At 40.8% G+C, this 12,264-nt stretch overlaps 1 long non-coding RNA gene across 1 annotated transcript; it reads right to left on the minus strand.

Annotated features, from left to right (window-relative positions):
* Positions 1 to 119: 119 nt before the first annotated feature.
* LOC123607007 lies at positions 120 to 10,299 on the minus strand. Its single transcript, XR_006716603.1, has 3 exons — positions 9,799 to 10,299; positions 3,355 to 5,097; positions 120 to 230 (listed from the first exon to the last, which is right to left on the minus strand). It is a non-coding gene; the product is annotated as an uncharacterized LOC123607007 (long non-coding RNA).
* Between the last annotated feature and the right edge of the window lie 1,965 nt (positions 10,300 to 12,264).

Raw genomic sequence — 12,264 nt, forward strand, 5'->3', positions numbered from 1 at the left:
GACGCAGTGAAGAACAGCCACCTCCTCTCTGTGCAGAAGTGCGTCTCAAGCCCTGCTTCCCCACCAGGTGGCAGGGCCTTTCTGTGTTCAGTGCCCTCACCTCCCTGCTTTCTTCCACTTTCACCAGACGCTCAAAGGAGCTGCTGCCATCAACGTGCTTCGCGGAATGACAAGACACCTCAGTGACCCACTAAGTTGGTTTTTCAAATTACGTCTATATCTTTTTGTATCTGTATCAGAGAGGGACAGAACAGAGAGAGGGAGAGAAAGTAGAAGGAGGAGGACGGGGGTGGGGAGGCGGAAAGAGAATAGACAAAAGAAAAAAGATGTTAATTTTACATCCTGGCTCTTCTTACCAAATACTAGAAAACGCGAATGAACAGAAAATTGCCCCTCCCTTCAGAATAATAAAAGCCAAGGAGGGAGAAAGAGGAATAGAAGACAAACACTGTGGTCAAGTTTCATATAATGTGTGTTTTAATCAGAGATGTCCGTGGTCTATGGGAAGTAACGTGGCCGATTTTGTCTGGTGACACCAGGAAGGGCTTCAAAGAGAATGCAAAACCATGAGATGAAACTTCAACGATGAGTAGAATTTCATGAGGTAGACAAGCACCAACAGTGACAGGCTTAGGGAACTGGCAGGAGGGAGTGATGAGCTAAAGTCAGGAATGAAGATGGTCACCTCCACCCCCAGAACATGGCAACAGGAGATGATTTGGAGGAACGAGTGGAGCGAGGGTGTTAAGAGAGTTGAGTTTCTATTTCCAGGGGGCCTTCTTTGGATACCTGCATAGAAATACCTAGTAAGCCCATGTAAATGTACACCTGGCACTTGAGAGAGACAGTTGGACTTGAGAGAAATATTTGCATGATTAATCATCAGACAGGAGGTCAGTATTAGTTTACAAATGCTCTTTATGTTGTCTGTATGGTTTCTCCCTCTGTGGTCTGACACCAATCTATCAAATTAAAAGGCTGATGGTGTTAGTTCTTAGGACTTCATTTGTTTACAAATATTTATTTGATCACATAATTCTGCTTGCAGAAATGAATGACAGTTTATATTGTTCAGACTGTCCCATCCACTGCATGTAACTAAAAATGCTGGATGAAATACATTCTTAATTATTCTTGGAAGCAGTTAAAACCTTAGTCTGTTCTCCTGAAAGGCCCTGTATTTCCCAGGACAAGCAATTTCTGTGAAGATGTGGGGAGTCCCTGACCATTACATATAAGCCTGGGCTTCGTGCATTTTATTTGGTTTCCTTTCTGAACTGTTAACCTTGGATTTCTTCTCTCATGTATTCTGTGGAAGCTTGCCTCACACAGAAGCCAAAATACTGAGGAAACAGAAATGGGAAAGAGACACTAACCTACGAATAGGATTTACAACCCTGAAATATGGCGTGATGAACACTAGCCCTCATTGCAACTAATGCCCTTGGACCATAGTAAAGAAACCATCCGAAACGGGATGGATCTAAGATGCTTTACTTTGTCCAGACCATGTTCATTGATACCTTCCGATCAATAATTTCCTGAGCAGGCTGATACAGTCATGGACCAGTAGGAGACACAGCCCCTAGAGTTTGCTCCTCCATGGGTACAAACCATATTCCAGAGGTGATAGGATGGGGTGAGGTTATCTGTCCAATGAAAGAAAGGAAATTAAAGGGAGGACAGTAGGAGACAGACAGTCTCGCTTTTCTTTATTATCTTGGATACAACTTGAAAGGATACAGATTTCCTCCTGTCAGTTGACAAACTTAGAAAACAAAGACTTAACAGGATTTTAAAACATCCACTCTAAAACTATTGAACCATTTACCTTTTCAGAGTGATCTTGGTACTAAAAAGAACTGCTTAGCTGTGAAGTTTCATAATAATTCCTATTATCATTATTATTTCCTCCATTCCCATGACCAAATTGTAAGAGTTATTATATGAAATGGAAGTCAAAAAGTCAAAATATCACTAGGTCTTTCCTTAGCAAGTTTTGAGGAGCCATTACGTCTATTAATGAGGAAGGGCAATTTATAGAAAAGTATAATCAAAGAGCTGTAGTGTTTCTTGGGTACAGTAAACATAATTTCTGAATTTAAAAACATACTGGAAGCAATCAAAAGTAAATTAGACTAGCCAGAAAACCAATTTTCTAATTGGATGCACACTCAGGGAATATTCCAGGATTCTGAGGAAATAGAAAAGGATATGGGAGAAAAATAACATCACAACAGCTTTATTCATGATGACTTCAAATGGAAAAACACCCCAACATCAATAATGCAATAGATAAATAGTGCGACATTTATACACTAGAATAAAATATAGCAAAAGAATCAAATATTATTTGCCAAATCATGGCTGAATCTCATCGACCTAACGTTGAACAAAGAAGCCAGACACAAGAGTGCATAGCGTATGAAGTTAAGGTAGTGGCTGCATGTGGAGGCATTTTTAATTTTCTTAGAGGGAAGCATGAGAGAGGTTTCTGGGGTTCCAAAAATGTCCTATATCTTGATCTGGCTGGTAGTTATCTGAGTGCATTCATTCTGAAATTCAAGAAGCTGTACACTTAAGATTTGTGCCGTCTACTATATGGATTATATATCTCCCTTTAAAAGCTTAGAAAAACAACCACTGCCACCACCCCAAAATGTACTGACTTAAAACACATATATAGTCTCTCTCGTGGTTCTGTGGGTTGAATGGGCTCTTCTAGGCAGTGCCCACTTGGGGTCTCTCATGTAATGACAGACAGATAGTCACTGGGGCTGGAGATACTTGAAGGCTCAGCCGGGCTGGACATCCCAGGTGGCTTCCTGATGCCCATGTCTGATACCTCACCTGGGATGGCTGGAGCAGCTATAGACCACCCAGCATGTCTCTTTTCTCCACAGAGCCCTTCAATGTGGTTAGGTAGGTTTCGTCACCGCACGGTGGCCTCGGCGTAGCTAAAACTATTACATACTGCTGGTTTCCCCGAGAGTGAGCATTCAAGAGACCCAGGTGGAATCTATAAAGCCACATATGAAAATCATACAGTGTCCCTTCCCCCACATTCAAGTCAGCCCAGATCTTTATAGGAATGGGAATGCTGGGAAGGGTGGTTCTTCTGGGTGCCATCTTTGAGAAGTAGCTACCAGAATGTAATAAATTGGTACTACTAATCCTGTTCCTCACTGCTTTTAGACCAACAATGACTTCAGAGTATAATGACAGCTACTTCATTTGCAAATATTTTTCTTGAGGTCAACTCTAATCAAGAGCTATAACACAAAGAAAGTTCTGGGAAATGCATTTCTTCCATAGTTCAGTTGACGATGAGTATGAAACACCATAGATATATACCTGATGGCTGCTGGTCCTCAAGAAGAGTAGAAAGAGTTTCTTCTGATCCAGGGGCCTCCAGACACTTCATCCCTTATACATCATAATGTTGTGCAGACGTAATACATTACAAGGCACATTCACCTACTCTTTGCAGAAAAAGTACAGTTATGGTGAGAAGCGGCCTCATCGTAATGCGGTCTGCCCCCACCATGAAAAAAATACAGCCACAAGAGCATGTCAGATGCCCTTCAATACATACATCAGTATTTTGCACATAGTAATCTTTAGTACACAATGTTATATTCACTATGATAAAAATCTATGTCACTATGCTACAAACATAATTTGTTGGATCAAGTCCTAATCCCACCTTCCTTAGTTACTCACTCCAGATATACAGAACTAAATATTCATGAAGCAAAACTGGGAGGTTATTATAAGAATAAAAGTATAATGTTTTGGAGAAAAATCTTCAGTTTCTTTGAAATTGCTATACATTTCTAAGCACGAGCCATTTAAATAAATATTCCAGCATGTTCAAAGCAGAAATAATTCCCTAAATCTCCTACAACCTATTTCCACTGGCCAGTACTTAGCCTATGACCTGTATCATGGGGAAATAGCTGTAAACAAATTATCCTCGTAGCCTCCACAGTGATTTACACAGAGATGTGCAAACCACGATAAATAGCTATGTTTAGTATTAAGACCATCCATATGACGGCGACCGGCATGAGATAGTCGTGAAATAAATGCTTCATTTAGAAGATGAGAAATTGTCTTTATCATCAGTATGAAGAAACATTGAACTTACAGCCTAGAATTTCTGATGCTCACTCATGATTGTTTATCACCACGATTGTTAGTGACTAACAATCATCAGTTGTCTGACTTACTTTGAGGATATGTTACAGAAGTAAAGAAGAGGCGATAATTCCTTTTAATGCACATACAGCTTTTTTCATGAGTAAAGCTAAGAAACTTCTTTAAGTCAATTCAATGATCTGGGTCTTAGCGCATGTTCTATAAAGTTAGGAGTAGAATTAGAACATCTGAGGCCCCTTTCAGCTCTTTGATGGATCCTGCATCACTGGAAAAAAACATCACCACGAGAGGGCAGATTGGAGCATCTTCAGGAATATGTAAGCAGTGGTCCATCCTTCTAGGGGTGGAGAAAGGGAGAATGAGATACAGTGAGAGAGGTGTGATATGAGGCCAGTATCTGAAGATGCTCATGCTTCTGCTGCTCCTGGGGCCCAGTATGAGCCTTACAATCTGAGTAGTTGGGGCAAGTGTGTGTGTGTGTGTGTGTGTGTGTGTGTGTGTGTGTGTGTGTAATGGCATGAGTGGAGCAGTAGGCAGAGGTTGTGGATTATTTTATGCGGATCAAAATGAGGGGGGACATTCTTGCTCTCTGGAGGTATGAAGGGTAAGGTGAGAAGTCACCAGGCAGGGGAGGTGGGGGATTATGGTCCTAGGGGGTCTAACAGGAAGATTTCACAGAACAGCAGGAATCTCTGGGTGCCGTGAGTTTTCCGCCTGTGGTACAGGCCTCCTTCACCTCTTTGACCTGTGTGTCAGCAGGTTCTGGGCTTGGTGCTCTCGTCTCTCAGAATCCGAGGACAGCTGTCTGTAAGAGTGGAACCTCTGTGACGATCCAGTGCCATTCGGTGGACCTTCAAGCCACAACTGTGTTTTGGTATCGTCAGTTCCTGGAACAGGGTCTCACGCTGATGGCAACTTCTAATGTGGCCTCCGAAGCTTCATATGAACAAGGTTTCTCTGACACCGAGTTTTCCATTAGCCATCCAAATACAACATTTTCATCTCTGACGGTGACGAGTGTGAAACCTGCAGACAGCAGCCTCTATTTCTGCAGTGCTAGTAACACAGCGCTGGGCAGAGACCAGAGACCCAGACAAGAACCCTGTCAACAGCCGCCCTCTTCCCCACCTCACCGAACTCCTGAAGCCTTGTGGAAGGAATTGCGGAGAGAAAAAAACCACAGCTTTTCTGACTGAGACATCTGTGAGCTTGTGTGTGTGTGTGTGTGTGTGTGTGTGTGAGAGAGAGAGAGAGAGAATATCTGAGTATGGAGTTGTTTCATAACTAGCAAGATGGAAACAGAGCTGGGCCTATAAAGTGGCCGAGCTACATAGAAATGTCCCTGGGCTAAAAGCTGTAAAACCTAGGTATTTTTCCTGACTGTCCAACACACACACACACACACACACACACACACACTCCACAGAGGCACAACACTGCCCAGCAATGGAGACATCACTGGGAGAACTTCACAGGCTTCTAGGAAGTCAGGGTTCCTTAAGTCTCCCATATCCTTGGATGCGCCCATTCTGAGCGTCCATTTCCTATCTTATACATGAGAGACTTTCCAGGTTATGAGTCTACTGGCTCTGTAATTCAACGTCCCACAAACACAATTTCCAGAAGTAGTTTACAGGAGTCTCAACCCAGTGGCTATAGCACATGCCCTACCTCAGGCGTGGCAGTGAGCAGTTCATAGGCTCCTGCCTATCACAACCTCCTACCACTGTGGTCGCTCCTCCATTCTGGAATATGGAAAGCAGTCTGACTACTTCTGACTGACCAATGTCCATTTAAAACTTTCTCTAAATATCCGAGTGTCATCTGTAATCTACTCTCTGGTGCCATTTAAAAAAATCAACTAAGGGGGTACCCGGGTAGCTCAGTCGGTTAAGCATCCAACTTCAGCTTGGGTCATGATCTCACAGTTTGTGAGTTCGATCCCTGCGTCAGACTCTGTGCTGACTCTCAGAGCCTGGAGCCTGCTTCAAATTCTGTGTCTCCCTCTCTCTCTGTCCCTCCCCTGCTCATGCTCTGTCTCTCTCAAAAATAAATAAACATTAAAAACATTTTTTAATCAGTTAAGATTCTTTTATTTTTTCTAAGAAAAATGGACTATGGCTAATTTACTCCAGGTGACTCTTGATCAGTTACTCCCTTGAGAATTTGAAGCCCCTGATTTTATACATTTAATGGTTATCCTCCTTTTAAGAAAAGGTATAAGAAAAAAAAAACATTAAATATTGTTCCTAATATCAAGATCCATGAGTCCTTTTAGCCGGACACACTGTTTTCTCCTTATAAGAATATAAGGCAAAAAAAAAAATGTTTTACAAGATCCTTTGAAAGATCCCAGTCTAAATTATTTTTGAGGAACATATTTGTAGTCATTCTGAAAGCATAGAGTCATAAAATAAACCACTTCAAATAACTAACGAAATTAAGATTAGATGCTATGGTTGTCATTTTTCCTTGCTCCAAAAATGTTCATAAAAACAATCAAAATAACACCCACCTTCGAAGCTGTTACTTGATTGTAAGTAAAACCTCTAGATTCACTATCCCCAAAGGGGTGCAGGTAGAGAGGCTCAGACTTTTGAAATTAATCCTCTTACAGGCAGAGGGCTGAAACCAGGAGGGACAACAAGTGAGTGTCTTGGGTAGAAACTGAAAAGCCAGTAGAAAATCTCTTAGACAGTTTTAAGATTCTTGTAAAAAACTTCCAATTCACTGTTTGCCTCTTACAAGCAGAGGGCTGAAAACAGGAGGGACAACAAGTGAGTGTCTTGGGTAGAAACTGAAAAGCCAGTAGAAAATCTCTTAGACAGTTTTAAGATTCTTGTAAAAAACTTCCAATTCACTGTTTGAAAGGAAAGCAAGCGTTTTATTCTGATATAGTCCCACTTGTCTATTTTTTGCTTTTGTTGTCAGTGCCTTTAGGGTGATAAAAAAAATCATTGCCAAGACCATAGTCAACAAGTTTTCCTGTGTTTTCTTCTAGAAGTTTTACAGTTCCAGATCTTATGTTTAAGTCTTTGATCTATTTTATTTTATTTTATTTTATTTTATTTTATTTTATTTTTAATTTTTTTTATGTTTATTTATTTTTGAGACAGAGAGAGACAGAGCATGAATGGGGGAGGGTCAGAGAGAGGGAGACACAGAATCCGAAACAGGTTCCAGGCTCTGAGCGGTCAGCACAGAGCCTGATGCGGGGCTCGAACTCACGGACTGCGAGATCATGACCTGAGCCGAAGTCGGATGCTCAACCGACAAAGCCACCCAGGCGCCCCAGTCTTTGATCAATTTTAAATTGATTTTTTTTGTGCATTGTACAAGATAGGGGTCCATTTTCATTCATTTGCATGTGGATATCCACTTTTGCCAACACCACTTGTTGAAGAGACTGTCCTTTCCCAGTATGGCACCCTTGTCGAAGGTCAAGGTAGGTTTATTTCTGGGCTTTCTATTCTGTTTCACTGGTCTATATGTCTGTCTTTATGTCAGTATCATACCCTTTTAATTATTATAGCTTTGTATGGAATTGGAGAAAATGTTTGCAAACCATATATCTGATAAAATGTTAGTATCTAAAAATGTATAAGAAACTCCTACAACTCAATAGCAAATTGAAAAATAATAAATAATAACAATTTTAAAATTGCCGAAGGACTTGAATAAGCATTCCTCAAGACATGTAAATGGACAGCAGTTAGATCAAAAGGTGCTCACGAAAGACCATTCATCATCAGGGGAATGCAAGTCAAAACCAAAATGAGATATCACTTCCCATGGCTATTATTAAAGGAACGAAGATAAGTACTGGTGAGGATGTGGAGAAACTGGAACCCTCATACACTATATGATGGGGCTGCTATGGAAAACAATATGGAGGTTCCACCTAAAATTTAAAGAAAATTTTTTAATTAGAAAAGAAACTTAAACACTACCACCCAACAAATTCCTCTTCTGAGGATTTAGCTAAAAGAACTGAAATCAGGATCTTGAAGAGATATCTGCACCCCCATTATTCACAACAGCCAAAATATGGAAGCAACGCAAATGACCATCAATAGGCAAATGGATAAAGAAATGTGGTGTATACATATCATAGAATATTATTGAACCTTAAAAAAGAAGGCAATCTTGCCATTTGCAACAACATGGATGTTGTTGGAGAGCAAAGCCAGGTGAAATGAGCCAGTCACAGAGAGATGAGTAAAGCATGACTCCACTTATATGAAGTATCCAAAGTAGGTAAACTCCCAGGAGCAGAAAGTAGAATGGTGATTGCCAAGGTCTACGGGAAGAAGGAAATGGGGATTTGTTGGATTGATATAAAATTCAGTTATGCAAGATGGAGACTTGCTCGAGATCTGCTATTCACACAGGTGTACAACATAGTGCCTATCCTTACCAATGTTGTGTTGTGCATTTCAAACTTTGTTAAGAAGGTAAGTCCCATGTTAACTGTTCTTGCCACCAAAACACACACACACACACACACACACACACACACACACAAAACAAAGGGATAAAGGGAAACTTTTGGAGCTGACACATACATCTGTTACTTTCATTGTGGTGCTGGATTCATGGGTGTATGCCTATCTCCAAACTCATTAAACTCTATACATTTTATATGTGCAGCTCTCTGTGCATCAATGATGTCTCAATAAAGCTGTTCAAAAATAAAAGGAAAGTAAATCCGATACAGGAGGAAAGGGCCCCTTTTCTAACCCACTAACTTAACTTATTAAAGGGAATTGGTTGCTTGCCTGGATGCCCTGATGAGCTCAGAGGATGAGAAAAGAGACAACTGACTGCAGTTTAATGAGAACAGAAACCCTAGCCCCGTGTTCCTAAGCAACAGGAGCTCATACATCTTCTTTCTGAAAGAGGCATAAAAAGCCTCAGCAACCACTACCTCCTGTCTAGGTTAAAGTTTCAAAGTCATGGGAAAAAAAATATGTGTTGCGATCCGGTGTCTCTGCCCTTGTGTCAGTCAGGCACGGGCAGGGCATTGTGTGGACCCAGGTGCCTCTGCCTATGACACAGGGAGACCTAACAGAGCCACAGAGCAGATTCTAGAGGACGTCGTGTATAAGACGACATCCTAAAGATGAGCCGGAGTTAATTAAGTGGAACTGGGGATAATGAACCGACAGGCATGCCTGGAAGAGTCGGTGCAACATTTTTCAGCTAGGAAAGCAATTGGTGTGATTAATGAAAGGTGCAGTTAGTAGGGAGGCATGAGCAAAGAGGGAGGAAGAGGGTGAGTACAAGATGAGACGGGAGAGAGCTAAAACTTTGGGACATTTAGCAAAACTGGAAGAATGAAAGCATACGATCCTTGATGATGGAATGTACAAAGAGAAGAGAATCTGGGACAGAAACTGAAGGAGGACTCGCACTTAAATGGCGGCTAGAAAAGGTTGAGAAGGCAAATTATACCAATAAAGCACCAAACAATATTAGCATAATAACTGAGTAAATGTGTAGCAATTACTAGTAACAATTCTGTGCGGTATGGAGGCAGGCTACCACACCAAGGGCTGCTTGGGTCCTAGTCCCCCTCCAAAACTGGAGGTGCTTGGCTGCTCCTTCACAACGTGGAAACGGCAACCCCCCACTCACCTCCTGGCAGGTGAAGGCAGGGAGGGATCAGAGGTCGGCTGAGGAATTTGCCCCTTTGACCACTAGGGGTGGTGATGTGGCTCTTCTTGTAAAATAACCTCCGATGCATAAGGAGCAAGCATAGATCTTCCTCCATCTAAGAAGCTGTCGGATACTTTTGGTACCTCAGGTGAGGTACTTTCGGTGCTGGTTGGAAGAATATCCTGGTGATTTGCAGGATATTAGAAGCAGAAAATTTAAAAATCTGAAATAAGTGGAGGTACGTACCATGAAAATAAATAAGTAAACCCAAAAGGAATAGTGTTCCAGTTTCCGCAGTATCATCATCAATGCAGCACTAATTAAAATCACAAGGTTGCCCTACCAATACTCTGGTTTCTCTTCAGATCATATAACTCTCTTGCTTTTTACAAAAGATTGCCCCACCAATCACCCAATTATTTTATAACTTGATATAATGGGAAAGGCATGAATAAATAGACAAATTGAAAATAACAGGAAGACTTGGGGCACCTGGGTGGCTCAGTCAGTTAAGCGTTGGACTTCAGCTGAGGTCATGATCTCATGGCTTGTGGGTTCAAGCCCCATGTCAGGCTCTGTGCCAACAGTTCAGAGCCTGGAGCCTGCTTTGGATTCTGTGTCTCTGTCTCTCTCTGCTCCTCCCCCACTCGTGCTCTCTCTCTCAAAATTAACATTTAAAAAAAGAAAATAATATGAAGATTAAATGCCTATAAAGCACTTAATATATGACAGCCATCACTGTGGGAATATAAGGGAATGATGGAAGAGACAGTAAGTTATTCTAGAATAAGTGGTTATCCATAGAAGGGAAGATGAATTGAAACCCTTCTTTACAACATAAGCAAAAATAAGTTATAGATGAATTACACACTTAAATGAAAAATTCTAAATGCTCATTGTTTTGGGACATAAAATGGGAGTGTATCTTTATGAACTTAGGTTATGGGAGCAATTTTAATAAAAAATTTAAAAATGTATGCCCCCCCCCAAAAAAAAGAATGATAGACTCTACCAAATGAAGAAATTCAACCAAAAAAAAATCACAAAGAGAATGAAAACACAAGCCACAGATTGAGATATTAACGACATATATAACTGACAAAGGTTTGGTTCCCAGAATATACAAAGAACTGTTACAAATAAATAATAGCTAGTCAACCACAAAGAAATATGAGCAGAGCCATTTACAGAACACACTCATGGTCTAGAAGTATGAAAAATATACCTAACTTCCTTAGCAATCAGAAAGATGCCAAATGGAAGTGTAGCGGGATCCATTTTAACCTGACAACATTAAAAGGATATTAGCTACTCTTTAAGTCTTGGATGTGGAGAATTTGAAAACACTCACGAACTGTTGATGGGACCATTTATGTGGCTTGACTAACGTGGAAAGCATCTTGCCACATTATGTAAGTGACATGGACACTTTAAGGCTCAGTCTTCAATTCCCAGGTGTAGAGGAAATCCTGCACCGAGACATGCAGGAAAATGTACGAAACTGGAGCACTGTTTATAGCAGCATTAAAACATAGAACAAACGCTTATTCAAGAATGGATAATGAATTTTAGCAAATGAGTGGAGTAGAGTAGAATGCTACATATTAGTGAAAACGGATTATCTAAAACCATATGCATCAACATAGATTAATATCACAGACTTAATGTTGAAGGAAAAAAGAACATGTCACAGAGAAAATATGAACAAAATGATCCCCCTGAGATAAATTTCAAAGACATAAACAACATTAAATAATCTGTAACGTATAGACGTTTACTTAAGTACTACAAATATAACAAAAGCCCAGAGAATAAGAATATAAACTAAAGGGCAATGGAGACCTGGACATGGTGAGAAAAACAATGCAACTGAAAGAATATAAATTCTTAATCGTAACCCATTTCCTAAGCTGATTGCCTCAGGCGAGAGTAGTCATTCTGTTGTTTCCCTAGATGCATCACGCGTTTGTCATAAATATTGTTTTGTATAGTTCAACATTTTTTCATATAAAGTAACTGCTCAGCGATTGTGTATGTGTGGCAAAACTATGATTGATATACACGACGCTATGTGATTCATTACCTGAGATGAAAGGGAGAAGGCAAATTGACAAGTTAAAAAGCAAAGAAGTGAATAATGTGTAAGTGACTTTATAAAAAGTAGCAAAAGAACAGAGTCTGGGAAAAAGAAAATGAAAGCAGGTTGAAACTCACCCTAGTGGTTTTTAGCAGCTCTCCCTGCCCTCCCACATCCTATGAAATATTTTGGACTCGTACACACAGTGGCTGTGAAGGCAACGGCAAGCGATCGCGGCACAAGGAGGTTCTGATGGGGACGGGGAAGCCTTAAAGCAAAGGCCATGGGCCATTGCTTTTCCCCTGAGCCCACCATGAGCTTCAGACTTCTCTGCTGTGTGGCCCTTTTTTTCTGGGGAGCAGGTAAGC

The sequence above is a fragment of the Leopardus geoffroyi genome, chromosome A2, assembly GCF_018350155.1.
Source record: "Leopardus geoffroyi isolate Oge1 chromosome A2, O.geoffroyi_Oge1_pat1.0, whole genome shotgun sequence".
Taxonomy (NCBI): Eukaryota; Metazoa; Chordata; class Mammalia; order Carnivora; family Felidae; genus Leopardus; species Leopardus geoffroyi.